The sequence below is a fragment of the Brienomyrus brachyistius genome, chromosome 5 (genome assembly GCF_023856365.1).
Source record: "Brienomyrus brachyistius isolate T26 chromosome 5, BBRACH_0.4, whole genome shotgun sequence".
NCBI classification, from domain to species: domain Eukaryota; kingdom Metazoa; phylum Chordata; class Actinopteri; order Osteoglossiformes; family Mormyridae; genus Brienomyrus; species Brienomyrus brachyistius.
Genome location: NC_064537.1, coordinates 34,066,085 through 34,089,095, shown reverse-complemented (window position 1 = coordinate 34,089,095; position 23,011 = coordinate 34,066,085). Strand labels below are relative to the sequence as shown.

Here is a 23,011-nt window from a genome sequence, read left to right as displayed (position 1 = left end):
GAATAGCTCTACATTTGGCTCATAATTCAACCAGCATGTGAGAAGTAAAATTATGCCAAAGAAAAGATGCAACCAAGCGGCTTGATTTTCATGTTCAACGATTACGACATAGATGCCTCTTAGCGGTTGTCCGGAGCAGAGACTTTGCAAGGAGACGGCGAGAGCAAGAGCACCGCTGTGCTTTATGGGGTTCAGAGTCAGAAGGCATTTCTCAGAGAAGAACCAGATCAGAAAGTTGCCGGTCCTGAGGTCTCGCGTCTGTGTCTTGGCCCGGCTAGCTCAGTCGGTAGAGCATGAGACTCTTAATCTCAGAGTCGTGGGTTGGAGCCCCACGCTGGGTGCTGTCTTCTTGAGGCATAGAAGCCCATGACCCTCCGAGACGTGAACATGAAGAGTCCCGCCGTCAACAAAACATCAGCGTGACTCGTTCTGCCTTCTTGTGAGAGGCCGCATAGGACCTGCTGAATGTGCTGTGTTCTCCCATGCAGGTGGAACGTCTGTGTTGTCGTGCAGCTGACTTGAAAATGCCCTGTTGCTCGTTTTAGTGGCCAGGAGTGAAAAACTGAAGAATGAGAAGTAAGCTGAGGGCACAACTATGCTGGGAGGACATCGGTTAGGTCACAAAAGTCAGAAGCTAACCAAAAGGGTCACAATGGGAAGTGGAGGGAAAGACAAAAAAAAAAAAAAAAAAAAAAGAATCCCAAGCAGACGCCCCTGGAGTTCCCTGACCGGGAATCGAGCCCGGGCCGTGAGAGCGCCAAATCCTGACCGCTAGACCACCAGGGACCCCCCACAGTAGTGCTTTGCGCTCTGTCATACAGAAATACTCACAAGTGCCCCTTCAGGTCAGACCTGGCTAGGCATTTTGTCTTCACGGCACATTTCGCCAAAGTGCTCTGTAGCACTCTTATTCCTCACACACCGACCCAATGTGTGACGTTCCACAAAGTGTCAGTTTTCGCTGTCTGAATAGTTCTACATTTGGCTCAGAATCCAAACAGCATGTGAGAAATAAAATTATGCAAAGAAAAGATGCAACCAAGTGCCTTGATTTTGATGTTCAATGATCACAACGTAGATGCTTCTTAGCGGTTGTCCGAAGCAGAGACCTTGCAGAATTTGAGTGTGAAATCATTGATCCTTCTGAAATGCAACGATACCTTACCAATCCAATTATGATAGTGAGAAGAGTCTTGTTAACTGATGGGCTATGAAAACAGCGGTTGCTTTGTGTTTCTGAATCTTGTGTAGTACGAGGAAGAGATTTTATACCGGGGTCAAGTCAGTTTCCATGTGCTTGATTAAAGTCGTCTGAAGAAAGAACTGATGCTAGCAAGTGGACATGATGGCATTACAAAGGAGGCCAGCTGCTGGTATTTCATCAGCCACTGACAATTATCAGATTAAATAAAATTTCCTTTGGTTGAGGAAGGTGCTGAATGTGAGTTGTTTCCATAGTGTAGTGGTTATCACGTTCGCCTCACACGCGAAAGGTCCTCGGTTCGAAACCGAGTGGAAACATGCCTGCCTATCGCTTTTGGCCCAAGCTTCAAAACCAAGACACCGGTGAAACCAAGTTGCCATTATTCCGTAGTTTCACACACCGAGCTAATGCGTGACATTCCACAAAGTCTGAGTTTTCGCTGTCTGAATAGCTCTACATTTGGCTCATAATTCAACCAGCATGTGAGAAGTAAAATTATGCCAAAGAAAAGATGCAACCAAGCGGCTTGATTTTCATGTTCAACGATTACGACATAGATGCCTCTTAGCGGTTGTCCGGAGCAGAGACTTTGCAAGGAGACGGCGAGAGCAAGAGCACCGCTGTGCTTTATGGGGTTCAGAGTCAGAAGGCATTTCTCAGAGAAGAACCAGATCAGAAAGTTGCCGGTCCTGAGGTCTCGCGTCTGTGTCTTGGCCCGGCTAGCTCAGTCGGTAGAGCATGAGACTCTTAATCTCAGAGTCGTGGGTTGGAGCCCCACGCTGGGTGCTGTCTTCTTGAGGCATAGAAGCCCATGACCCTCCGAGACGTGAACATGAAGAGTCCCGCCGTCAACAAAACATCAGCGTGACTCGTTCTGCCTTCTTGTGAGAGGCCGCATAGGACCTGCTGAATGTGCTGTGTTCTCCCATGCAGGTGGAACGTCTGTGTTGTCGTGCAGCTGACTTGAAAATGCCCTGTTGCTCATTTTAGTGGCCAGGAGTGAAAAACTGAAGAATGAGAAGTAAGCTGAGGGCACAACTATGCTGGGAGGACATCGGTTAGGTCACAAAAGTCAGAAGCTAACCAAAAGGGTCACAATGGGAAGTGGAGGGAAAGACAAAAAAAAAAAAAAAAAAAGAATCCCAAGCAGACGCCCCTGGAGTTCCCTGACCGGGAATCGAACCCGGGCCGTGGCGGTGAGAGCGCCAAATCCTGACCGCTAGACCACCGGGGACCCCCCACAGTAGTGCTTTGCGCTCTGTCATACAGAAATACTCACAAGTGCCCCTTCAGGTCAGACCTGGCTAGGCATTTTGTCTTCACGGCACATTTCGCCAAAGTGCTCTGTAGCACTCTTATTCCTCACACACCGACCCAATGTGTGACGTTCCACAAAGTGTCAGTTTTCGCTGTCTGAATAGTTCTACATTTGGCTCAGAATCCAAACAGCATGTGAGAAATAAAATTATGCAAAGAAAAGATGCAACCAAGTGCCTTGATTTTGATGTTCAATGATCACAACGTAGATGCTTCTTAGCGGTTGTCCGAAGCAGAGACCTTGCAGAATTTGAGTGTGAAATCATTGATCCTTCTGAAATGCAACGATACCTTACCAATCCAATTATGATAGTGAGAAGAGTCTTGTTAACTGATGGGCTATGAAAACAGCGGTTGCTTTGTGTTTCTGAATCTTGTGTAGTACGAGGAAGAGATTTTATACCGGGGTCAAGTCAGTTTCCATGTGCTTGATTAAAGTCGTCTGAAGAAAGAACTGATGCTAGCAAGTGGACATGATGGCATTACAAAGGAGGCCAGCTGCTGGTATTTCATCAGCCACTGACAATTATCAGATTAAATAAAATTTCCTTTGGTTGAGGAAGGTGCTGAATGTGAGTTGTTTCCATAGTGTAGTGGTTATCACGTTCGCCTCACATGCGAAAGGTCCTCGGTTCGAAACCGAGTGGAAACATACCTGCCCATCGCTTTTGGCCCAAGCTTCAAAACCAAGACACCGGTGAAACCAAGTTGCCATTATTCCGTAGTTTCACACACCGAGCTAATGCGTGACATTCCACAAAGTCTGAGTTTTCGCTGTCTGAATAGCTCTACATTTGGCTCATAATTCAACCAGCATGTGAGAAGTAAAATTATGCCAAAGAAAAGATGCAACCAAGCGGCTTGATTTTCATGTTCAACGATTACGACATAGATGCCTCTTAGCGGTTGTCCGGAGCAGAGACCTTGCAAGGAGACAGCGAGAGCAAAAGCACAGCGCCTTGATTTTGATGTTCAATGATCACGACGTAGATGCCTCTTAGCGGTTGTCCGGAGCAGAGACTTTGCAAGGAGACGGCGAGAGCAAGAGCACCGCTGTGCTTTATGGGGTTCAGAGTCAGAAGGCATTTCTCAGAGAAGAACCAGATCAGAAAGTTGCCGGTCCTGAGGTCTCGCGTCTGTGTCTTGGCCCGGCTAGCTCAGTTGGTAGAGCATGAGACTCTTAATCTCAGAGTCGTGGGTTGGAGCCCCACGCTGGGTGCTGTCTTCTTGAGGCATAGAAGCCCATGACCCTCCGAGACGTGAACATGAAGAGTCCCGCCATCAACAAAACATCAGCGTGACTTGTTCTGCCTTCTTGTGAGAGGCCGCATAGGACCTGCTGAATGTGCTGTGTTCTCCCATGCAGGTGGAACGTCTGTGTTGTCGTGCAGCTGACTTGAAAATGCCCTGTTGCTCGTTTTAGTGGCCAGGAGTGAAAAACTGAAGAATGAGAAGTAAGCTGAGGGCACAACTATGCTGGGAGGACATCGGTTAGGTCACAAAAGTCAGAAGCTAACCAAAAGGGTCACAATGGGAAGTGGAGGGAAAGACAAAAAAAAAAAAAAAAAAAAGAATCCCAAGCAGACGCCCCTGGAGTTCCCTGACCGGGAATCGAACCCGGGCCGTGGCGGTGAGAGTGCCAAATCCTGACCGCTAGACCACCAGGGACCCCCCACAGTAGTGCTTTGCGCTCTGTCATACAGAAATACTCACAAGTGCCCCTTCAGGTCAGACCTGGCTAGGCATTTTGTCTTCACGGCACATTTCGCCAAAGTGCTCTGTAGCACTCTTATTCCTCACACACCGACCCAATGTGTGACGTTCCACAAAGTGTCAGTTTTCGCTGTCTGAATAGTTCTACATTTGGCTCAGAATCCAAACAGCATGTGAGAAATAAAATTATGCAAAGAAAAGATGCAACCAAGTGCCTTGATTTTGATGTTCAATGATCACAACGTAGATGCTTCTTAGCGGTTTTCCGGAGCAGAGACCTTGCAAGGAGACAGCGAGAGCAAGAGCACAGCGCCTTGATTTTGATGTTCAATGATCACGACGTAGATGCCTCTTAGCGGTTGTCCGGAGCAGAGACTTTGCAAGGAGACGGCGAGAGCAAGAGCACCGCTGTGCTTTATGGGGTTCAGAGTCAGAAGGCATTTCTCAGAGAAGAACCAGATCAGAAAGTTGCCGGTCCTGAGGTCTCGCGTCTGTGTCTTGGCCCGGCTAGCTCAGTCGGTAGAGCATGAGACTCTTAATCTCAGAGTCGTGGGTTGGAGCCCCACGCTGGGTGCTGTCTTCTTGAGGCATAGAAGCCCATGACCCTCCGAGACGTGAACATGAAGAGTCCCGCCGTCAACAAAACATCAGCGTGACTCGTTCTGCCTTCTTGTGAGAGGCCGCATAGGACCTGCTGAATGTGCTGTGTTCTCCCATGCAGGTGGAACGTCTGTGTTGTCGTGCAGCTGACTTGACAATGCCCTGTTGCTCGTTTTAGTGGCCAGGAGTGAAAAACTGAAGAGTGAGAAGTAAGCTGAGGGCACAACTATGCTGGGAGGACATCGGTTAGGTCACAAAAGTCAGAAGCTAACCAAAAGGGTCACAATGGGAAGTGGAGGGAAAGACAAAAAAAAAAAAAAAAGAATCCCAAGCAGACGCCCCTGGAGTTCCCTGACCGGGAATCAAACCCGGGCTGTGGCGGTGAGAGCGCCAAATCCTGACCGCTAGACCACCAGGGACCCCCACAGTAGTGCTTTGCGCTCTGTCATACAGAAATACTCACAAGTGCCCCTTCAGGTCAGACCTGGCTAGGCATTTTGTCTTCACGGCACATTTCGCCAAAGTGCTCTGTAGCACTCTTATTCCTCACACACCGACCCAATGTGTGACGTTCCACAAAGTGTTAGTTTTCGCTGTCTGAATAGTTCTACATTTGGCTCAGAATCCAAACAGCATGTGAGAAATAAAATTATGCAAAGAAAAGATGCAACCAAGTGCCTTGATTTTGATGTTCAATGATCACAACGTAGATGCTTCTTAGCGGTTGTCCGAAGCAGAGACCTTGCAGAATTTGAGTGTGAAATCATTGATCCTTCTGAAATGCAACGATACCTTACCAATCCAATTATGATAGTGAGAAGAGTTTTGTTAACTGATGGGCTATGAAAACAGCGGTTGCTTTGTGTTTCTGAATCTTGTGTAGTACGAGGAAGAGATTTTATACCGGGGTCAAGTCAGTTTCCATGTGCTTGATTAAAGTCGTCTGAAGAAAGAACTGATGCTAGCAAGTGGACATGATGGCATTACAAAGGAGGCCAGCTGCTGCTATTTCATCAGCCACTGACAATTATCAGATTAAATAAAATTTCCTTTGGTTGAGGAAGGTGCTGAATGTGAGTTGTTTCCATAGTGTAGTGGTTATCACGTTCGCCTCACACGCGAAAGGTCCTCGGTTCGAAACCGAGTGGAAACATGCCTGCCTATGGCTTTTGGCCCAAGCTTCAAAACCAAGACACCGGTGAAACCAAGTTGCCATTATTCCGTAGTTTCACACACCGAGCTAATGCGTGACATTCCACAAAGTCTGAGTTTTCGCTGTCTGAATAGCTCTACATTTGGCTCATAATTCAACCAGCATGTGAGAAGTAAAATTATGCCAAAGAAAAGATGCAACCAAGCGGCTTGATTTTCATGTTCAACGATTACGACATAGATGCCTCTTAGCGGTTGTCCGGAGCAGAGACCTTGCAAGGAGACAGCGAGAGCAAGAGCACAGCGCCTTGATTTTGATGTTCAATGATCACGACGTAGATGCCTCTTAGCGGTTGTCCGGAGCAGAGACTTTGCAAGGAGACGGCGAGAGCAAGAGCACCGCTGTGCTTTATGGGGTTCAGAGTCAGAAGGCATTTCTCAGAGAAGAACCAGATCAGAAAGTTGCCGGTCCTGAGGTCTCGCGTCTGTGTCTTGGCCCGGCTAGCTCAGTCGGTAGAGCATGAGACTCTTAATCTCAGAGTCGTGGGTTGGAGCCCCACGCTGGGTGCTGTCTTCTTGAGGCATAGAAGCCCATGACCCTCCGAGACGTGAACATGAAGAGTCCCGCCGTCAACAAAACATCAGCGTGACTCGTTCTGCCTTCTTGTGAGAGGCCGCATAGGACCTGCTGAATGTGCTGTGTTCTCCCATGCAGGTGGAACGTCTGTGTTGTCGTGCAGCTGACTTGAAAATGCCCTGTTGCTTGTTTTAGTGGCCAGGAGTGAAAAACTGAAGAATGAGAAGTAAGCTGAGGGCACAACTATGCTGGGAGGACATCGGTTAGGTCACAAAAGTCAGAAGCTAACCAAAAGGGTCACAATGGGAAGTGGAGGGAAAGACAAAAAAAAAAAAAAAAAAAAAGAATCCCAAGCAGACGCCCCTGGAGTTCCCTGACCAGGAATCGAACCCGGGCCGTGGCGGTGAGAGCGCCAAATCCTGACCGCTAGACCACCAGGGACCCCCCACAGTAGTGCTTTGCGCTCTGTCATACAGAAATACTCACAAGTGCCCCTTCAGGTCAGACCTGGCTAGGCATTTTGTCTTCACGGCACATTTCGCCAAAGTGCTCTGTAGCACTCTTATTCCTCACACACCGACCCAATGTGTGACGTTCCACAAAGTGTCAGTTTTCGCTGTCTGAATAGTTCTACATTTGGCTCAGAATCCAAACAGCATGTGAGAAATAAAATTATGCAAAGAAAAGATGCAACCAAGTGCCTTGATTTTGATGTTCAATGATCACAACGTAGATGCTTCTTAGCGGTTGTCCGAAGCAGAGACCTTGCAGAATTTGAGTGTGAAATCATTGATCCTTCTGAAATGCAACGATACCTTACCAATCCAATTATGATAGTGAGAAGAGTCTTGTTAACTGATGGGCTATGAAAACAGCGGTTGCTTTGTGTTTCTGAATCTTGTGTAGTACGAGGAAGAGATTTTATACCGGGGTCAAGTCAGTTTCCATGTGCTTGATTAAAGTCGTCTGAAGAAAGAACTGATGCTAGCAAGTGGACATGATGGCATTACAAAGGAGGCCAGCTGCTGGTATTTCATCAGCCACTGACAATTATCAGATTAAATAAAATTTCCTTTGGTTGAGGAAGGTGCTGAATGTGAGTTGTTTCCATAGTGTAGTGGTTATCACGTTCGCCTCACATGCGAAAGGTCCTCGGTTCGAAACCGAGTGGAAACATGCCTGCCCATCGCTTTTGGCCCAAGCTTCAAAACCAAGACACCGGTGAAACCAAGTTGCCATTATTCCGTAGTTTCACACACCGAGCTAATGCGTGACATTCCACAAAGTCTGAGTTTTCGCTGTCTGAATAGCTCTACATTTGGCTCATAATTCAACCAGCATGTGAGAAGTAAAATTATGCCAAAGAAAAGATGCAACCAAGCGGCTTGATTTTCATGTTCAACGATTACGACATAGATGCCTCTTAGCGGTTGTCCGGAGCAGAGACCTTGCAAGGAGACAGCGAGAGCAAGAGCACAGCGCCTTGATTTTGATGTTCAATGATCACGACGTAGATGCCTCTTAGCGGTTGTCCGGAGCAGAGACTTTGCAAGGAGACGGCGAGAGCAAGAGCACCGCTGTGCTTTATGGGGTTCAGAGTCAGAAGGCATTTCTCAGAGAAGAACCAGATCAGAAAGTTGCCGGTCCTGAGGTCTCGCGTCTGTGTCTTGGCCCGGCTAGCTCAGTTGGTAGAGCATGAGACTCTTAATCTCAGAGTCGTGGGTTGGAGCCCCACGCTGGGTGCTGTCTTCTTGAGGCATAGAAGCCCATGACCCTCCGAGACGTGAACATGAAGAGTCCCGCCATCAACAAAACATCAGCGTGACTCGTTCTGCCTTCTTGTGAGAGGCCGCATAGGACCTGCTGAATGTGCTGTGTTCTCCCATGCAGGTGGAACGTCTGTGTTGTCGTGCAGCTGACTTGAAAATGCCCTGTTGCTCGTTTTAGTGGCCAGGAGTGAAAAACTGAAGAGTGAGAAGTAAGCTGAGGGCACAACTATGCTGGGAGGACATCGGTTAGGTCACAAAAGTCAGAAGCTAACCAAAAGGGTCACAATGGGAAGTGGAGGGAAAGACAAAAAAAAAAAAAAAAAAAAGAATCCCAAGCAGACGCCCCTGGAGTTCCCTGACCGGGAATCGAACCCGGGCCGTGGCGGTGAGAGTGCCAAATCCTGACCGCTAGACCACCAGGGACCCCCCACAGTAGTGCTTTGCGCTCTGTCATACAGAAATACTCACAAGTGCCCCTTCAGGTCAGACCTGGCTAGGCATTTTGTCTTCACGGCACATTTCGCCAAAGTGCTCTGTAGCACTCTTATTCCTCACACACCGACCCAATGTGTGACGTTCCACAAAGTGTCAGTTTTCGCTGTCTGAATAGTTCTACATTTGGCTCAGAATCCAAACAGCATGTGAGAAATAAAATTATGCAAAGAAAAGATGCAACCAAGTGCCTTGATTTTGATGTTCAATGATCACAACGTAGATGCTTCTTAGCGGTTGTCCGGAGCAGAGACCTTGCAAGGAGACAGCGAGAGCAAGAGCACAGCGCCTTGATTTTGATGTTCAATGATCACGACGTAGATGCCTCTTAGCGGTTGTCCGGAGCAGAGACTTTGCAAGGAGACGGCGAGAGCAAGAGCACCGCTGTGCTTTATGGGGTTCAGAGTCAGAAGGCATTTCTCAGAGAAGAACCAGATCAGAAAGTTGCCGGTCCTGAGGTCTCGCGTCTGTGTCTTGGCCCGGCTAGCTCAGTCGGTAGAGCATGAGACTCTTAATCTCAGAGTCGTGGGTTGGAGCCCCACGCTGGGTGCTGTCTTCTTGAGGCATAGAAGCCCATGACCCTCCGAGACGTGAACATGAAGAGTCCCGCCGTCAACAAAACATCAGCGTGACTCGTTCTGCCTTCTTGTGAGAGGCCGCATAGGACCTGCTGAATGTGCTGTGTTCTCCCATGCAGGTGGAACGTCTATGTTGTCGTGCAGCTGACTTGACAATGCCCTGTTGCTCGTTTTAGTGGCCAGGAGTGAAAAACTGAAGAGTGAGAAGTAAGCTGAGGGCACAACTATGCTGGGAGGACATCGGTTAGGTCACAAAAGTCAGAAGCTAACCAAAAGGGTCACAATGGGAAGTGGAGGGAAAGACAAAAAAAAAAAAAAAAGAATCCCAAGCAGACGCCCCTGGAGTTCCCTGACCGGGAATCAAACCCGGGCTGTGGCGGTGAGAGCGCCAAATCCTGACCGCTAGACCACCAGGGACCCCCACAGTAGTGCTTTGCGCTCTGTCATACAGAAATACTCACAAGTGCCCCTTCAGGTCAGACCTGGCTAGGCATTTTGTCTTCACGGCACATTTCGCCAAAGTGCTCTGTAGCACTCTTATTCCTCACACACCGACCCAATGTGTGACGTTCCACAAAGTGTCAGTTTTCGCTGTCTGAATAGTTCTACATTTGGCTCAGAATCCAAACAGCATGTGAGAAATAAAATTATGCAAAGAAAAGATGCAACCAAGTGCCTTGATTTTGATGTTCAATGATCACAACGTAGATGCTTCTTAGCGGTTGTCCGAAGCAGAGACCTTGCAGAATTTGAGTGTGAAATCATTGATCCTTCTGAAATGCAACGATACCTTACCAATCCAATTATGATAGTGAGAAGAGTCTTGTTAACTGATGGGCTATGAAAACAGCGGTTGCTTTGTGTTTCTGAATCTTGTGTAGTACGAGGAAGAGATTTTATACCGGGGTCAAGTCAGTTTCCATGTGCTTGATTAAAGTCGTCTGAAGAAAGAACTGATGCTAGCAAGTGGACATGATGGCATTACAAAGGAGGCCAGCTGCTGGTATTTCATCAGCCACTGACAATTATCAGATTAAATAAAATTTCCTTTGGTTGAGGAAGGTGCTGAATGTGAGTTGTTTCCATAGTGTAGTGGTTATCACGTTCGCCTCACACGCGAAAGGTCCTCGGTTCGAAACCGAGTGGAAACATGCCTGCCTATCGCTTTTGGCCCAAGCTTCAAAACCAAGACACCGGTGAAACCAAGTTGCCATTATTCCGTAGTTTCACACACCGAGCTAATGCGTGACATTCCACAAAGTCTGAGTTTTCGCTGTCTGAATAGCTCTACATTTGGCTCATAATTCAACCAGCATGTGAGAAGTAAAATTATGCCAAAGAAAAGATGCAACCAAGCGGCTTGATTTTCATGTTCAACGATTACGACATAGATGCCTCTTAGCGGTTGTCCGGAGCAGAGACCTTGCAAGGAGACAGCGAGAGCAAGAGCACAGCGCCTTGATTTTGATGTTCAATGATCACGACGTAGATGCCTCTTAGCGGTTGTCCGGAGCAGAGACTTTGCAAGGAGACGGCGAGAGCAAGAGCACCGCTGTGCTTTATGGGGTTCAGAGTCAGAAGGCATTTCTCAGAGAAGAACCAGATCAGAAAGTTGCCGGTCCTGAGGTCTCGCGTCTGTGTCTTGGCCCGGCTAGCTCAGTCGGTAGAGCATGAGACTCTTAATCTCAGAGTCGTGGTTTGGAGCCCCACGCTGGGTGCTGTCTTCTTGAGGCATAGAAGCCCATGACCCTCCGAGACGTGAACATGAAGAGTCCCGCCGTCAACAAAACATCAGCGTGACTCGTTCTGCCTTCTTGTGAGAGGCCGCATAGGACCTGCTGAATGTGCTGTGTTCTCCCATGCAGGTGGAACGTCTGTGTTGTCGTGCAGCTGACTTGAAAATGCCCTGTTGCTCGTTTTAGTGGCCAGGAGTGAAAAACTGAAGAGTGAGAAGTAAGCTGAGGGCACAACTATGCTGGGAGGACATCGGTTAGGTCACAAAAGTCAGAAGCTAACCAAAAGGGTCACAATGGGAAGTGGAGGGAAAGACAAAAAAAAAAAAAAAAGAATCCCAAGCAGACGCCCCTGGAGTTCCCTGACCGGGAATCGAACCCGGGCTGTGGCGGTGAGAGCGCCAAATCCTGACCGCTAGACCACCAGGGACCCCCCACAGTAGTGCTTTGCGCTCTGTCATACAGAAATACTCACAAGTGCCCCTTCAGGTCAGACCTGGCTAGGCATTTTGTCTTCACGGCACATTTCGCCAAAGTGCTCTGTAGCACTCTTATTCCTCACACACCGACCCAATGTGTGACGTTCCACAAAGTGTCAGTTTTCACTGTCTGAATAGTTCTACATTTGGCTCAGAATCCAAACAGCATGTGAGAAATAAAATTATGCAAAGAAAAGATGCAACCAAGTGCCTTGATTTTGATGTTCAATGATCACAACGTAGATGCTTCTTAGCGGTTGTCCGAAGCAGAGACCTTGCAGAATTTGAGTGTGAAATCATTGATCCTTCTGAAATGCAACGATACCTTACCAATCCAATTATTATAGTGAGAAGAGTCTTGTTAACTGATGGGCTATGAAAACAGCGGTTGCTTTGTGTTTCTGAATCTTGTGTAGTACGAGGAAGAGATTTTATACCGGGATCAAGTCAGTTTCCATGTGCTTGATTAAAGTCGTCTGAAGAAAGAACTGATGCTAGCAAGTGGACATGATGGCATTACAAAGGAGGCCAGCTGCTGGTATTTCATCAGCCACTGACAATTATCAGATTAAATAAAATTTCCTTTGGTTGAGGAAGGTGCTGAATGTGAGTTGTTTCCATAGTGTAGTGGTTATCACGTTCGCCTCACACGCGAAAGGTCCTCGGTTCGAAACCGAGTGGAAACATGCCTGCCTATCGCTTTTGGCCCAAGCTTCAAAACCAAGACACCGGTGAAACCAAGTTGCCATTATTCCGTAGTTTCACACACCGAGCTAATGCGTGACATTCCACAAAGTCTGAGTTTTCGCTGTCTGAATAGCTCTACATTTGGCTCATAATTCAACCAGCATGTGAGAAGTAAAATTATGCCAAAGAAAAGATGCAACCAAGCGGCTTGATTTTCATGTTCAACGATTACGACATAGATGCCTCTTAGCGGTTGTCCGGAGCAGAGACCTTGCAAGGAGACAGCGAGAGCAAGAGCACAGCGCCTTGATTTTGATGTTCAATGATCACGACGTAGATGCCTCTTAGCGGTTGTCCGGAGCAGAGACTTTGCAAGGAGACGGCGAGAGCAAGAGCACCGCTGTGCTTTATGGGGTTCAGAGTCAGAAGGCATTTCTCAGAGAAGAACCAGATCAGAAAGTTGCCGGTCCTGAGGTCTCGCGTCTGTGTCTTGGCCCGGCTAGCTCAGTCGGTAGAGCATGAGACTCTTAATCTCAGAGTCGTGGGTTGGAGCCCCACGCTGGGTGCTGTCTTCTTGAGGCATAGAAGCCCATGACCCTCCGAGACGTGAACATGAAGAGTCCCGCCGTCAACAAAACATCAGCGTGACTCGTTCTGCCTTCTTGTGAGAGGCCGCATAGGACCTGCTGAATGTGCTGTGTTCTCCCATGCAGGTGGAACGTCTGTGTTGTCGTGCAGCTGACTTGAAAATGCCCTGTTGCTCGTTTTAGTGGCCAGGAGTGAAAAACTGAAGAGTGAGAAGTAAGCTGAGGGCACAACTATGCTGGGAGGACATCGGTTAGGTCACAAAAGTCAGAAGCTAACCAAAAGGGTCACAATGGGAAGTGGAGGGAAAGACAAAAAAAAAAAAAAAAAGAATCCCAAGCAGACGCCCCTGGAGTTCCCTGACCGGGAATCAAACCCGGGCTGTGGCGGTGAGAGCGCCAAATCCTGACCGCTAGACCACCAGGGACCTCCCACAGTAGTGCTTTGCGCTCTGTCATACAGAAATACTCACAAGTGCCCCTTCAGGTCAGACCTGGCTAGGCATTTTGTCTTCACGGCACATTTCGCCAAAGTGCTCTGTAGCACTCTTATTCCTCACACACCGACCCAATGTGTGACGTTCCACAAAGTGTCAGTTTTCGCTGTCTGAATAGTTCTACATTTGGCTCAGAATCCAAACAGCATGTGAGAAATAAAATTATGCAAAGAAAAGATGCAACCAAGTGCCTTGATTTTGATGTTCAATGATCACAACGTAGATGCTTCTTAGCGGTTGTCCGAAGCAGAGACCTTGCAGAATTTGAGTGTGAAATCATTGATCCTTCTGAAATGCAACGATACCTTACCAATCCAATTATGATAGTGAGAAGAGTCTTGTTAACTGATGGGCTATGAAAACAGCGGTTGCTTTGTGTTTCTGAATCTTGTGTAGTACGAGGAAGAGATTTTATACCGGGATCAAATCAGTTTCCATGTGCTTGATTAAAGTCGTCTGAAGAAAGAACTGATGCTAGCAAGTGGACATGATGGCATTACAAAGGAGGCCAGCTGCTGGTATTTCATCAGCCACTGACAATTATCAGATTAAATAAAATTTCCTTTGGTTGAGGAAGGTGCTGAATGTGAGTTGTTTCCATAGTGTAGTGGTTATCACGTTCGCCTCACACGCGAAAGGTCCTCGGTTCGAAACCGAGTGGAAACATGCCTGCCTATCGCTTTTGGCCCAAGCTACAAAACCAAGACACCGGTGAAACCAAGTTGCCATTATTCCGTAGTTTCACACACCGAGCTAATGCGTGACATTCCACAAAGTCTGAGTTTTCGCTGTCTGAATAGCTCTACATTTGGCTCATAATTCAACCAGCATGTGAGAAGTAAAATTATGCCAAAGAAAAGATGCAACCAAGCGGCTTGATTTTCATGTTCAACGATTACGACATAGATGCCTCTTAGCGGTTGTCCGGAGCAGAGACCTTGCAAGGAGACAGCGAGAGCAAGAGCACAGCGCCTTGATTTTGATGTTCAATGATCACGACGTAGATGCCTCTTAGCGGTTGTCCGGAGCAGAGACTTTGCAAGGAGACGGCGAGAGCAAGAGCACCGCTGTGCTTTATGGGGTTCAGAGTCAGAAGGCATTTCTCAGAGAAGAACCAGATCAGAAAGTTACCGGTCCTGAGGTCTCGCGTCTGTGTCTTGGCCCGGCTAGCTCAGTTGGTAGAGCATGAGACTCTTAATCTCAGAGTCGTGGGTTGGAGCCCCACGCTGGGTGCTGTCTTCTTGAGGCATAGAAGCCCATGACCCTCCGAGACGTGAACATGAAGAGTCCCGCCGTCAACAAAACATCAGCGTGACTCGTTCTGCCTTCTTGTGAGAGGCCGCATAGGACCTGCTGAATGTGCTGTGTTCTCCCATGCAGGTGGAACGTCTGTGTTGTCGTGCAGCTGACTTGAAAATGCCCTGTTGCTCGTTTTAGTGGCCAGGAGTGAAAAACTGAAGAGTGAGAAGTAAGCTGAGGGCACAACTATGCTGGGAGGACATCGGTTAGGTCACAAAAGTCAGAAGCTAACCAAAAGGGTCACAATGGGAAGTGGAGGGAAAGACAAAAAAAAAAAAAAAAAGAATCCCAAGCAGACGCCCCTGGAGTTCCCTGACCGGGAATCAAACCCGGGCTGTGGCGGTGAGAGCGCCAAATCCTGACCGCTAGACCACCAGGGACCTCCCACAGTAGTGCTTTGCGCTCTGTCATACAGAAATACTCACAAGTGCCCCTTCAGGTCAGACCTGGCTAGGCATTTTGTCTTCACGGCACATTTCGCCAAAGTGCTCTGTAGCACTCTTATTCCTCACACACCGACCCAATGTGTGACGTTCCACAAAGTGTCAGTTTTCGCTGTCTGAATAGTTCTACATTTGGCTCAGAATCCAAACAGCATGTGAGAAATAAAATTATGCAAAGAAAAGATGCAACCAAGTGCCTTGATTTTGATGTTCAATGATCACAACGTAGATGCTTCTTAGCGGTTGTCCGAAGCAGAGACCTTGCAGAATTTGAGTGTGAAATCATTGATCCTTCTGAAATGCAACGATACCTTACCAATCCAATTATGATAGTGAGAAGAGTCTTGTTAACTGATGGGCTATGAAAACAGCGGTTGCTTTGTGTTTCTGAATCTTGTGTAGTACGAGGAAGAGATTTTATACCGGGATCAAGTCAGTTTCCATGTGCTTGATTAAAGTCGTCTGAAGAAAGAACTGATGCTAGCAAGTGGACATGATGGCATTACAAAGGAGGCCAGCTGCTGGTATTTCATCAGCCACTGACAATTATCAGATTAAATAAAATTTCCTTTGGTTGAGGAAGGTGCTGAATGTGAGTTGTTTCCATAGTGTAGTGGTTATCACGTTCGCCTCACACGCGAAAGGTCCTCGGTTCGAAACCGAGTGGAAACATGCCTGCCTATCGCTTTTGGCCCAAGCTACAAAACCAAGACACCGGTGAAACCAAGTTGCCATTATTCCGTAGTTTCACACACCGAGCTAATGCGTGACATTCCACAAAGTCTGAGTTTTCGCTGTCTGAATAGCTCTACATTTGGCTCATAATTCAACCAGCATGTGAGAAGTAAAATTATGCCAAAGAAAAGATGCAACCAAGCGGCTTGATTTTCATGTTCAACGATTACGACATAGATGCCTCTTAGCGGTTGTCCGGAGCAGAGACCTTGCAAGGAGACAGCGAGAGCAAGAGCACAGCGCCTTGATTTTGATGTTCAATGATCACGACGTAGATGCCTCTTAGCGGTTGTCCGGAGCAGAGACTTTGCAAGGAGACGGCGAGAGCAAGAGCACCGCTGTGCTTTATGGGGTTCAGAGTCAGAAGGCATTTCTCAGAGAAGAACCAGATCAGAAAGTTGCCGGTCCTGAGGTCTCGCGTCTGTGTCTTGGCCCGGCTAGCTCAGTCGGTAGAGCATGAGACTCTTAATCTCAGAGTCGTGGGTTGGAGCCCCACGCTGGGTGCTGTCTTCTTGAGGCATAGAAGCCCATGACCCTCCGAGACGTGTACATGAAGAGTCCCGCCGTCAACAAAACATCAGCGTGACTCGTTCTGCCTTCTTGTGAGAGGCCGCATAGGACCTGCTGAATGTGCTGTGTTCTCCCATGCAGGTGGAACGTCAGTGTTGTCGTGCAGCTGACTTGAAAATGCCCTGTTGCTCGTTTTAGTGGCCAGGAGTGAAAAACTGAAGAATGAGAAGTAAGCTGAGGGCACAACTATGCTGGGAGGACATCGGTTAGGTCACAAAAGTCAGAAGCTAACCAAAAGGGTCACAATGGGAAGTGGAGGGAAAGACAAAAAAAAAAAAAAAAAAAAAGAATCCCAAGCAGATGCCCCTGGAGTTCCCTGACCGGGAATCGAACCCGGGCCGTGGCGGTGAGAGCGCCAAATCCTGACCGCTAGACCACCAGGGACCTCCCACAGTAGTGCTTTGCGCTCTGTCATACAGAAATACTCACAAGTGCCCCTTCAGGTCAGACCTGGCTAGGCATTTTGTCTTCACGGCACATTTCGCCAAAGTGCTCTGTAGCACTCTTATTCCTCACACACCGACCCAATGTGTGACGTTCCACAAAGTGTCAGTTTTCGCTGTCTGAATAGTTCTACATTTGGCTCAGAATCCAAACAGCATGTGAGAAATAAAATTATGCAAAGAAAAGATGCAACCAAGTGCCTTGATTTTGATGTTCAATGATCACAACGTAGATGCTTCTTAGCGGTTGTCCGAAGCAGAGACCTTGCAGAATTTGAGTGTGAAATCATTGATCCTTCTGAAATGCAACGATACCTTACCAATCCAATTATGATAGTGAGAAGAGTCTTGTTAACTGATGGGCTATGAAAACAGCGGTTGCTTTGTGTTTCTGAATCTTGTGTAGTACGAGGAAGAGATTTTATACCGGGATCAAGTCAGTTTCCATGTGCTTGATTAAAGTCGTCTGAAGAAAGAACTGATGCTAGCAAGTGGACATGATGGCATTACAAAGGAGGCCAGCTGCTGGTATTTCATCAGCCACTGACAATTATCAGATTAAATAAAATTTCCTTTGGTTGAGGAAGGTGCTGAATGTGAGTTGTTTCCATAGTGTAGTGGTTATCACGTTCGCCTCACACGCGAAAGGTCCTCGGTTCGAAACCGAGTGGAAACATGCCTGCCTATTGCTTTTGGCCCAAGCTTCAAAACCAAGACACCGGTGAAACCAAGTTGCCATTATTCCGTAGTTTCACACACCGAGCTAATGCGTGACATTCCACAAAGTCTGAGTTTTCGCTGTCTGAATAGCTCTACATTTGGCTCATAATTCAACCAGCATGTGAGAAGTAAAATTATGCCAAAGAAAAGATGCAACCAAGCGGCTTGATTTTCATGTTCAACGATTACGACGTAGATGCCTCTTAGCGGTTGTCCGGAGCAGAGACCTTGCAAGGAGACAGCGAGAGCAAGAGCACAGCGCCTTGATTTTGATGTTCAATGATCACGACGTAGATGCCTCTTAGCGGTTGTCCGGAGCAGAGACTTTGCAAGGAGACGGCGAGAGCAAGAGCACCGCTGTGCTTTATGGGGTTCAGAGTCAGAAGGCATTTCTCAGAGAAGAACCAGATCAGAACGTTGCCGGTCCTGAGGTCTCGCGTCTGTGTCTTGGCCCGGCTAGCTCAGTCGGTAGAGCATGAGACTCTTAATCTCAGAGTCGTGGGTTGGAGCCCCACGCTGGGTGCTGTCTTCTTGAGGCATAGAAGCCCATGACCCTCCGAGACGTGAACATGAAGAGTCCCGCCGTCAACAAAACATCAGCGTGACTCGTTCTGCCTTCTTGTGAGAGGCCGCATAGGACCTGCTGAATGTGCTGTGTTCTCCCATGCAGGTGGAACGTCTGTGTTGTCGTGCAGCTGACTTGAAAATGCCCTGTTGCTCGTTTTAGTGGCCAGGAGTGAAAAACTGAAGAATGAGAAGTAAGCTGAGGGCACAACTATGCTGGGAGGACATCGGTTAGGTCACAAAAGTCAGAAGCTAACCAAAAGGGTCACAATGGGAAGTGGAGGGAAAGACAAAAAAAAAAAAAAAAAAAAAAGAATCCCAAGTAGATGCCCCTGGAGTTCCCTGACCGGGAATCGAACCCGGGCCGTGGCGGTGAGAGCGCCAAATCCTGACCGCTAGACCACCAGGGACCTCCCACAGTAGTGCTTTGCGCTCTGTCATACAGAAATACTCACAAGTGCCCCTTCAGGTCAGACCTGGCTAGGCATTTTGTCTTCACGGCACATTTCGCCAAAGTGCTCTGTAGCACTCTTATTCCTCACACACCGACCCAATGTGTGACGTTCCACAAAGTGTCAGTTTTCGCTGTCTGAATAGTTCTACATTTGGCTCAGAATCCAAACAGCATGTGAGAAATAAAATTATGCAAAGAAAAGATGCAACCAAGTGCCTTGATTTTGATGTTCAATGATCACAACGTAGATGCTTCTTAGCGGTTGTCCGAAGCAGAGACCTTGCAGAATTTGAGTGTGAAATCATTGATCCTTCTGAAATGCAACGATACCTTACCAATCCAATTATGATAGTGAGAAGAGTCTTGTTAACTGATGGGCTATGAAAACAGCGGTTGCTTTGTGTTTCTGAATCTTGTGTAGTACGAGGAAGAGATTTTATACCGGGATCAAGTCAGTTTCCATGTGCTTGATTAAAGTCGTCTGAAGAAAGAACTGATGCTAGCAAGTGGACATGATGGCATTACAAAGGAGGCCAGCTGCTGGTATTTCATCAGCCACTGACAATTATCAGATTAAATAAAATTTCCTTTGGTTGAGGAAGGTGCTGAATGTGAGTTGTTTCCATAGTGTAGTGGTTATCACGTTCGCCTCACACGCGAAAGGTCCTCGGTTCGAAACCGAGTGGAAACATGCCTGCCTATTGCTTTTGGCCCAAGCTTCAAAACCAAGACACCGGTGAAACCAAGTTGCCATTATTCCGTAGTTTCACACACCGAGCTAATGCGTGACATTCCACAAAGTCTGAGTTTTCGCTGTCTGAATAGCTCTACATTTGGCTCATAATTCAACCAGCATGTGAGAAGTAAAATTATGCCAAAGAAAAGATGCAACCAAGCGGCTTGATTTTCATGTTCAACGATTACGACGTAGATGCCTCTTAGCGGTTGTCCGGAGCAGAGACCTTGCAAGGAGACAGCGAGAGCAAGAGCACAGCGCCTTGATTTTGATGTTCAATGATCACGACGTAGATGCCTCTTAGCGGTTGTCCGGAGCAGAGACTTTGCAAGGAGACGGCGAGAGCAAGAGCACCGCTGTGCTTTATGGGGTTCAGAGTCAGAAGGCATTTCTCAGAGAAGAACCAGATCAGAACGTTGCCGGTCCTGAGGTCTCGCGTCTGTGTCTTGGCCCGGCTAGCTCAGTCGGTAGAGCATGAGACTCTTAATCTCAGAGTCGTGGGTTGGAGCCCCACGCTGGGTGCTGTCTTCTTGAGGCATAGAAGCCCATGACCCTCTGAGACGTGAACATGAAGAGTCCCGCCGTCAACAAAACATCAGCGTGACTCGTTCTGCCTTCTTGTGAGAGGCCGCATAGGACCTGCTGAATGTGCTGTGTTCTCCCATGCAGGTGGAACGTCTGTGTTGTCGTGCAGCTGACTTGAAAATGCCCTGTTGCTCGTTTTAGTGGCCAGGAGTGAAAAACTGAAGAATGAGAAGTAAGCTGAGGGCACAACTATGCTGGGAGGACATCGGTTAGGTCACAAAAGTCAGAAGCTAACCAAAAGGGTCACAATGGGAAGTGGAGGGAAAGACAAAAAAAAAAAAAAAAAAAAGAATCCCCAACAGACGCCCCTGGAGTTCCCTGACCAGGAATCGAACCCGGGCCGTGGCGGTGAGAGCGCCAAATCCTGACCGCTAGACCACCAGGGACCCCCCACAGTAGTGCTTTGCGCTCTGTCATACAGAAATACTCACAAGTGCCCCTTCAGGTCAGACCTGGCTAGGCATTTTGTCTTCACGGCACATTTCGCCAAAGTGCTCTGTAGCACTCTTATTCCTCACACACCGACCCAATGTGTGACGTTCCACAAAGTGTCAGTTTTCGCTGTCTGAATAGTTCTACATTTGGCTCAGAATCCAAACAGCATGTGAGAAATAAAATTATGCAAAGAAAAGATGCAACCAAGTGCCTTGATTTTGATGTTCAATGATCACAACGTAGATGCTTCTTAGCGGTTGTCCGAAGCAGAGACCTTGCAGAATTTGAGTGTGAAATCATTGATCCTTCTGAAATGCAACGATACCTTACCAATCCAATTATGATAGTGAGAAGAGTCTTGTTAACTGATGGGCTATGAAAACAGCGGTTGCTTTGTGTTTCTGAATCTTGTGTAGTACGAGGAAGAGATTTTATACCGGGATCAAGTCAGTTTCCATGTGCTTGATTAAAGTCGTCTGAAGAAAGAACTGATGCTAGCAAGTGGACATGATGGCATTACAAAGGAGGCCAGCTGCTGGTATTTCATCAGCCACTGACAATTATCAGATTAAATAAAATTTCCTTTGGTTGAGGAAGGTGCTGAATGTGAGTTGTTTCCATAGTGTAGTGGTTATCACGTTCGCCTCACACGCGAAAGGTCCTCGGTTTGAAACCGAGTGGAAACATGCCTGCCTATCGCTTTTGGCCCAAGCTTCAAAACCAAGACACCGGTGAAACCAAGTTGCCATTATTCCGTAGTTTCACACACCGAGCTAATGCGTGACATTCCACAAAGTCTGAGTTTTCGCTGTCTGAATAGCTCTACATTTGGCTCATAATTCAACCAGCATGTGAGAAGTAAAATTATGCCAAAGAAAAGATGCAACCAAGCGGCTTGATTTTCATGTTCAACGATTACGACGTAGATGCCTCTTAGCGGTTGTCCGGAGCAGAGACCTTGCAAGGAGACAGCGAGAGCAAGAGCACAGCGCCTTGATTTTGATGTTCAATGATCACGACGTAGATGCCTCTTAGCGGTTGTCCGGAGCAGAGACTTTGCAAGGAGACGGCGAGAGCAAGAGCACCGCTGTGCTTTATGGGGTTCAGAGTCAGAAGGCATTTCTCAGAGAAGAACCAGATCAGAAAGTTGCCGGTCCTGAGGTCTCGCGTCTGTGTCTTGGCCCGGCTAGCTCAGTCGGTAGAGCATGAGACTCTTAATCTCAGAGTCGTGGGTTGGAGCCCCACGCTGGGTGCTGTCTTCTTGAGGCATAGAAGCCCATGACCCTCCGAGACGTGAACATGAAGAGTCCCGCCGTCAACAAAACATCAGCGTGACTCGTTCTGCCTTCTTGTGAGAGGCCGCATAGGACCTGCTGAATGTGCTGTGTTCTCCCATGCAGGTGGAACGTCTGTGTTGTCGTGCAGCTGACTTGAAAATGCCCTGTTGCTCGTTTTAGTGGCCAGGAGTGAAAAACTGAAGAATGAGAAGTAAGCTGAGGGCACAACTATGCTGGGAGGACATCGGTTAGGTCACAAAAGTCAGAAGCTAACCAAAAGGGTCACAATGGGAAGTGGAGGGAAAGACAAAAAAAAAAAAAAAAAAAGAATCCCAAGCAGACGCCCTTGGAGTTCCCTGACCGGGAATCGAACCTGGGCCGTGGCGGTGAGAGCGCCAAATCCTGACCGCTAGACCACCAGGGACCCCCCACAGTAGTGCTTTGCGCTCTGTCATACAGAAATACTCACAAGTGCCCCTTCAGGTCAGACCTGGCTAGGCATTTTGTCTTCACGGCACATTTCGCCAAAGTGCTCTGTAGCACTCTTATTCCTCACACACCGACCCAATGTGTGACGTTCCACAAAGTGTCAGTTTTCGCTGTCTGAATAGTTCTACATTTGGCTCAGAATCCAAACAGCATGTGAGAAATAAAATTATGCAAAGAAAAGATGCAACCAAGTGCCTTGATTTTGATGTTCAATGATCACAACGTAGATGCTTCTTAGCGGTTGTCCGAAGCAGAGACCTTGCAGAATTTGAGTGTGAAATCATTGATCCTTCTGAAATGCAACGATACCTTACCAATTCAATTATGATAGTGAGAAGAGTCTTGTTAACTGATGGGCTATGAAAACAGCGGTTGCTTTGTGTTTCTGAATCTTGTGTAGTACGAGGAAGAGATTTTATACCGGGATCAAGTCAGTTTCCATGTGCTTGATTAAAGTTGTCTGAAGAAAGAACTGATGCTAGCAAGTGGACATGATGGCATTACAAAGGAGGCCAGCTGCTGGTATTTCATCAGCCACTGACAATTATCAGATTAAATAAAATTTCCTTTGGTTGAGGAAGGTGCTGAATGTGAGTTGTTTCCATAGTGTAGTGGTTATCACGTTCGCCTCACACGCGAAAGGTCCTCGGTTCGAAACCGAGTGGAAACATGCCTGCCTATCGCTTTTGGCCCAAGCTTCAAAACCAAGACACCGGTGAAACCAAGTTGCCATTATTCCGTAGTTTCACACACCGAGCTAATGCGTGACATTCCACAAAGTCTGAGTTTTCGCTGTCTGAATAGCTCTACATTTGGCTCATAATTCAACCAGCATGTGAGAAGTAAAATTATGCCAAAGAAAAGATGCAACCAAGCGGC

At 47.5% G+C, this 23,011-nt stretch overlaps 14 non-coding genes across 14 annotated transcripts; 12 read left to right on the top strand and 2 right to left on the bottom strand.

The window, feature by feature from the left end:
* The first annotated feature begins 1,448 nt into the window (after positions 1-1,448).
* trnav-cac (transfer RNA valine (anticodon CAC)) lies at positions 1,449-1,521 on the top strand. The gene has a single exon. It is a non-coding gene; the product is annotated as a tRNA-Val (tRNA).
* A 1,579-nt stretch (positions 1,522-3,100) lies between these two features.
* Positions 3,101-3,173, top strand: trnav-cac (transfer RNA valine (anticodon CAC)). The gene has a single exon. It is a non-coding gene; the product is annotated as a tRNA-Val (tRNA).
* Positions 3,174-5,914: 2,741 nt separating this feature from the next.
* On the top strand, positions 5,915-5,987 carry trnav-cac (transfer RNA valine (anticodon CAC)). The gene has a single exon. It is a non-coding gene; the product is annotated as a tRNA-Val (tRNA).
* Positions 5,988-7,666: 1,679 nt separating this feature from the next.
* On the top strand, positions 7,667-7,739 carry trnav-cac (transfer RNA valine (anticodon CAC)). Its single transcript has one exon. It is a non-coding gene; the product is annotated as a tRNA-Val (tRNA).
* Positions 7,740-10,480: 2,741 nt separating this feature from the next.
* On the top strand, positions 10,481-10,553 carry trnav-cac (transfer RNA valine (anticodon CAC)). The gene has a single exon. It is a non-coding gene; the product is annotated as a tRNA-Val (tRNA).
* A 1,674-nt stretch (positions 10,554-12,227) lies between these two features.
* Positions 12,228-12,300, top strand: trnav-cac (transfer RNA valine (anticodon CAC)). Its single transcript has one exon. It is a non-coding gene; the product is annotated as a tRNA-Val (tRNA).
* A 1,675-nt stretch (positions 12,301-13,975) lies between these two features.
* Positions 13,976-14,048, top strand: trnav-cac (transfer RNA valine (anticodon CAC)). Its single transcript has one exon. It is a non-coding gene; the product is annotated as a tRNA-Val (tRNA).
* Positions 14,049-15,723: 1,675 nt separating this feature from the next.
* trnav-cac (transfer RNA valine (anticodon CAC)) lies at positions 15,724-15,796 on the top strand. The gene has a single exon. It is a non-coding gene; the product is annotated as a tRNA-Val (tRNA).
* Positions 15,797-16,741: 945 nt separating this feature from the next.
* Positions 16,742-16,813, bottom strand: trnae-cuc (transfer RNA glutamic acid (anticodon CUC)). The gene has a single exon. It is a non-coding gene; the product is annotated as a tRNA-Glu (tRNA).
* Positions 16,814-17,475: 662 nt separating this feature from the next.
* trnav-cac (transfer RNA valine (anticodon CAC)) lies at positions 17,476-17,548 on the top strand. The gene has a single exon. It is a non-coding gene; the product is annotated as a tRNA-Val (tRNA).
* Positions 17,549-18,494: 946 nt separating this feature from the next.
* trnae-cuc (transfer RNA glutamic acid (anticodon CUC)) lies at positions 18,495-18,566 on the bottom strand. Its single transcript has one exon. It is a non-coding gene; the product is annotated as a tRNA-Glu (tRNA).
* Positions 18,567-19,228: 662 nt separating this feature from the next.
* Positions 19,229-19,301, top strand: trnav-cac (transfer RNA valine (anticodon CAC)). The gene has a single exon. It is a non-coding gene; the product is annotated as a tRNA-Val (tRNA).
* Positions 19,302-20,979: 1,678 nt separating this feature from the next.
* trnav-cac (transfer RNA valine (anticodon CAC)) lies at positions 20,980-21,052 on the top strand. The gene has a single exon. It is a non-coding gene; the product is annotated as a tRNA-Val (tRNA).
* Positions 21,053-22,729: 1,677 nt separating this feature from the next.
* Positions 22,730-22,802, top strand: trnav-cac (transfer RNA valine (anticodon CAC)). The gene has a single exon. It is a non-coding gene; the product is annotated as a tRNA-Val (tRNA).
* The last annotated feature ends 209 nt before the right edge of the window (positions 22,803-23,011 follow it).